The 5,768-nt window shown below is 43.0% G+C and overlaps 1 long non-coding RNA gene across 1 annotated transcript; it reads left to right on the top strand.

The window, feature by feature from the left end:
- Nucleotides 1–269: 269 nt before the first annotated feature.
- On the top strand, nt 270–1,391 carry LOC311140739. Its single transcript, XR_014614177.1, has 4 exons — nt 270–381; nt 502–545; nt 674–782; nt 1,321–1,391. It is a non-coding gene; the product is annotated as an uncharacterized lncRNA (long non-coding RNA).
- The last annotated feature ends 4,377 nt before the right edge of the window (nt 1,392–5,768 follow it).

The following is a 5,768-nucleotide window of genomic DNA, read 5'->3' as shown; positions in this document are numbered from 1 at the left end:
AGCTGTTCAGGAGTCTTATGGCTTGTGGGTTGAAGCTGTTGAGAAGCCTTTTGGACCTAGACTTGGCACTCCGGTACCGCTTGCCGTGCGGTAGCAGAGAGAACAGTCTATGTTACACTTGCTAATGTACTAGTCTGCTGCTGTGTATCTGACTGTGTGTGTGCTAGCGTTCTGTGGAAGGGTGTGTTTACCTACTGTTGGGGGGCTTCCCTGGCGACATCTGACTGCAGGATGACTGACTCTGCACATTGGAGGCACAGTGCTCCATCGCTAGCTAGGCCTGTCGCTAGCTCCTACCTGGACAGCTTCAGCTAAGTGTCTGCACAGCCTGACACTATCTTTTTCAACGTCCGCTCACCCAGAATGGAAACAAGGACTCAAGTCAGTCTCTCTCTATCCACTTCTCTCAGACAGTTTCCTTATAACAAGAACAGAACTGAAAGCATTCTTCTAATTCTAATTTTCTCTCTTTCCAATGACTGTGTGAAACCCTTTCCTCAGGCTGGTGTTATGCTGCTCTCCTCTGGTTGTGAAGTGAACTTCAGGTATGTGAAAAAAATGGTGGATTGCAAAATTAGAAAGTAGTGAAAGCAGACATACAGAACAGGCATACCTCCTCTCTCACCCCTTTCCTGCTTGTGCTCTAAGCTGCTCCTCTCCTGCATGATCCTAGCATGGGTACGCCATTTCTTGAGGAGCTCTTGGTCTCTAAGGGACAAAGAAGGGCAGGGGCCATACAAAGCACAGTGAGGATTCAAGTACCCCATAAACAGTGATCTAAGGTCAGTTGAATCTTGTTTAGGTTATGATTGGGGATAAACTGCTCTTAGATCTTGATGCATTTCTTTACCTACCCCTTATTGGCATTGTCATTGGCTTTTGCGGATCAAAATATTGATCCCTCCCTTTCTGGGATTTCATCAAACACCAATTTGACACAATACACCCCTGCTTTCTGAAACTGCGGAGAGTGAAAATTCTCTCGCACCCGTGGTATTACATAGTTGGCAGGCAACTATATACTGTATGTCAGTGGAGGCTGGTGGGAAGAGCTATAGAAGGACGGGCTCATTGTAATGGCTGGAATGGAATAAATTGAATGGTATCAAACACATCAAACATGGAAAACACTTGTTTGACTCTGTTTCATTTATGCCATTCCAGCCATTACAATGAGCCCATCCTCCTATACCTTCTCCCACCAGCCTCCACTGCTGTATGTAATTCACATAAAGGCCACAAAAGCAGTAGGGAGATAATTCTGCTTGGGATCTGTCAAATCAAACAGTAATAACTTACTTCCTACTTTGTTCATTGCAGCCAGTCTTCTCTCCTCTGACCTCTTCCAGTACTGCATGTCAAACGGAGGGAGCTCTGGAAATATATTTCTGCTGGTAATATCTTTCTTTCTAACAAATAAATGAATCGAAAGAAAATGTTTTATTTTTATTGCTCTCATTAGGACCGTGTCCCTGCAGAGCCTGGAAGATTTTATCGCTAGGCCTTCTCCTCAAAGACTGTCATAAAAATACTCTTACACTGTCCATGCTGTATTTTCCATCTCAAACCTATTAGTCTACAATGGTCTAGAACTCTCATTTTCTTCACTGCATTGAATTCCCCAGAGAAAGCATCCTGCAGTACCATATTGCTTTCACCTATCATTGCTTGCCTCGCAAACCATAATGTCCACTGCGCTGAGCATAGTGGTCAATCTGGTTAACCAGTTCAGGAGAGGACACTAAACTACTGAGTTCCCCCCTAGATCTGCAGTTACCAGACGCCTGTCATTTCTCCCATAACTTTACAAGAGACGATTAACCTTTTTGACCTTTTAATGACGGGCAGGGGGTGTGTCAGCCCTCTGCTGCTCTAGGGAGGCGTGAAATAGATTTTCTTACTTTGGAGTTTGGATCATCTTCTGCCTCAGTTCTCTGAACCTCTGCTGCTGTCAACTGTAGCTTCTCCACTGGGGGCATGTCTGCGACCAAAACATTAACAATAACTTTCCATGAAAACTATTATGGCAGCAAAATAATACATTCAGTCACTTCCTATGGAAACAATTGTCCTCTTTTCATTTTAACTCTTGACCAAGGTGGATCCTTTCCATCAATGCTGAAATAAACATTTAACAGTGTAAAATGGTTGATGCGAATGCTAGATGAAAAGACGAAACTGTAATGAGCCCATAGTATGCATGTCCTCTCATCCATTCGATAACATCATGAAATCTGGAATGACATGATCTGAATGCCAGCATATTGCCCTGGTAGTGACAACATAATATCCATCAAGATGAAATTACTTTTCCAGAGACAGTGAGCCTTGATCCTCTTTTTTAATAACATAAATATTTAAAGATACAAGGCACCTTTCTGCTGAGGGGTGACTTGGCTAGTTATGCTGATTAGCCATAGGCACTACTAGCCAGTGGTTGATAACAAAGTGCCTCTGTTAGAAGCCCATGGGTTATCGATCAGTTTAATCTGGCAAAAAATATTAATGGGTAGAGCTGCACAAAAAGTCTGCCTGCTGCACGCTCCGTCTCCAAGGGAACAGAGTCACACCACTGAAGTGGAACCAGGGCAAGGAGCTATTTTAGTGGCCATCATTCCTTTCTTATGCATAATAACAGATGGCAGTGGACATGTTCAGAAGGGTGCACAGCACACAAACCCCTTGCAAACGCATTGTTCAACTTCATCAGGTGACACTACAGTTATCGTTATCATTCACCTGGAAGAGAGTTCTGCACGCTAACCCATCGGTCGGCCTTGGCATTCCGTAGGTACTGTAGGATGCATTGGAGGCCCTGCTGCACAACCTCTTGAGGCGGAAACGTGATGGGGCAATGCCTCAGACTCAGGGCCTTGAGAGTAATCATGTTACCTGAGAAGTACAAACACATACAGTACCATTCAAAAGTTTGGACACACCTACTCATTCAAGGGTTTTTCTTTATTTTTTACTATTTTCTACAGTGTAGATTAATAGTGAAGACATCAAAACTATGAAATAACATATATGGAATCATGTAGTAACCAAAAAAGTGTTAAACAAATCAAAATATATTTTATATTTGAGATTCTTAAAAATAGCCACCCTTTGCCTTGATGACAGCTTTGCACACTCTTGGCATTCTCTCAACCAGCTTCATGAGGAATGCTTTTCCAACAGTCTTGAAGGAGTTCCCACATTTGCTGAGCACTTGTTGGCTGTTTTTTCTTCACTCTGCCATCCAACTCATCCCAAACCATCTCAATTGGGTTGAGGTCTGGGGATTGTGGAGGCCAGGTCATCTGATGCAGCACTCCATCACTCTCCTTCTTGGTCAAATAGCCCTTACACAGCCTGGAGGTGTGTTGGGTCATTGTCCTGTTGAAACAAATTATAGTCCCACTAAGCGCAAACCAGATGAGATGGCGTATCGCTGCAGAATGCTGTGGTAGCCATGCTGGTTAAGTGTGCCTTGAATTCTAAATAAATCACTGACAGTGTCACCAGCAAAGCACCCCACACCATCATACCGCCTCCTCCATGCTTCACGGTGGGAACCACACCTGCGTAGATCATCCGTTCACATACTCTGCGTTTCACAAAGACACGGCGGTTGGAACCAAAAATCTCCAATTTGGACTCATCAGACCAAAGGACAGATTTCCACCGGTCTAATGTCCATTGCTCGTGTTTCTTGGCCCAAGCAAGTGTCTTCTTCTTATTGGTGTCCTTTAGTAGTGTTTTCTTTGCAGCAATTCGACCATGAAGGCCTGATTCACCCAGTCTCCTCTGAACAGTTGATGTTCAGATGTGTCTGTTACTTGAACTCTGTGAAGCATTTATTTGGGCTGCAATCTGAGTCTCATCTGACCAGAGTACCTTCTTTACATTTTACATTTTCATTTTAGTCATTTAGCAGACACTCTTATCCAGAGCGACTTACAGTTAGTGATTACATATTTTTTTTATACTGGCCCCCCGTGGGAATCGAACCCACAACCCTGGCATTGCAAATGCCATGCTCTATCAACTGAGCTACATCCCTGCCGGCCATTCCCTCCCCTACCCTAGACGACGCTGGGCCAATTGTGCGCCGCCCATGAGTCTCCCGGTCGCGGCCGGCTGCGACAGAGCCTTGATTCGAACCAGGATCTCTAGTGGCACAGTTAGCACAGCGATGCAGTGCCTTAGACCACTGCGCCACTCAGGAGTTCTTCCATATGTTTGGAGAGTCTCCCACATTCCTTTTGGCGAACACTAAACGTGTTTGCTTATTTTTTTCTTTAAGCAATGGCTTTTTTTCTGTCCACTCTTCCGTAAAGCCCAGCTCTGTGGAGTGTACGGCTTAAAGTGGTCCTATGGACAGATACTCCAATCTCCGCTGTGGAGCTTTGCAGCTCCTTCAGGGTAATCTTTGGTCTCTTTGTTGTCTCTCTGATTAACACCCTCCTTGCCTGGTCCGTGAGTTTTGGTGGGCGGCCCTCTCTTGGCATGTTTGTTGTGGTGCCATATTCTTTCAATTTTTTATAATGGATTTAATGGTGCTCCGTGGGATGTTCAAAGTTTCGGATATTTTTTTATATCCCATCCCTGATCTGTACTTCTCCACAAATGTGTCCTTGACCTGTTTGGAAAGCTCCTTGGTCTTCATGGTGCCGCTTGCTTGGTGGTGCCCCTTGCTTAGTGGTGTTGCAGACTCTGGGGCCTTTCAGAACAGGTGTATATATACTGAGATCATGTGACACTTAGATTGCACACAGGTGGACTTTATTTAACTAAATATGTGACTTCTGAAAGTAATTGGTTGCACCAGATCTTATTTAGGGGCTTCATAGCAAAGGGGGAGAATACATATGCAAGCAACACCTTTCTGTTATTTATTTTTTAGAATTTTTTGAAACAAGTAATTTTTTTTATTTCACTTCACAAATTTGGACTATTTTGTGCATGTCCATTACATGAAATCCAAATAAAAATCTATTTAAATTACATGTTGTAATGCAACAAAATAGGAAAAACGCCAAGGGGGATGAATACTTTTGCAAGGCACTGTATCAACTAAAAGTTAACTCATGATACTGCAATGTGAATAACTGTTATAGCTAGCTAGTTTGTCTATGTGGAATAATTCTGACATGCAACATTTCTAAACGTTACTCCACTGTAGGCTAGCTAGCTTATGCAATATAACGTTAGCTCGCTAAAGTTAGCTAGCTAGCTATGCAAGCCAAAACCATTTGGTGAATATATTGTACAACGCATCATACTAAACCAAGCAATCACTGAAATGTATACGAATGCATGCATTACAGGATGATCAACAAGCTCAAGTAAGTTCATTTAACTTTTGTAGAGGCAAGCTAGTTTATTTACCTAGCAAACAACACTTTATTTTTAAATGAGGAAAGAAACGAAAAACAAAGTGTGTATGGTGGTGAGTGTGTGTGTGTGTAAATGTGTGGGTGTTAGTGTGTCAGTGTAGGCGTGATAGGCGGGTATACATTTAAACAAGGCTGAAAAGTGACTGGTAACAGGAATATATAAATACTTATGGTAATATACAAATGGTAATATATGCATGTAAAGAGGAGTAATACCACAGATAGAACAATGAGCCAGATATTTCACCAGATGTATAAATATGAAGCATCCGGTTGGCGTTTCCACTCACTACCAAATATGGTGACCTGTGCCCCCGCACATTGACTCTATACCGGTAGCCCCTGTATATAGCCTCGCTACTGTTATTTTACTGCTGCTCTTTAATT

Source organism: Coregonus lavaretus (genome assembly GCF_964263955.1).
Source record: "Coregonus lavaretus genome assembly, chromosome: 1".
Taxonomy (NCBI): domain Eukaryota; kingdom Metazoa; phylum Chordata; class Actinopteri; order Salmoniformes; family Salmonidae; genus Coregonus; species Coregonus lavaretus.
This window is presented reverse-complemented; position numbering and strand designations above follow the sequence as displayed.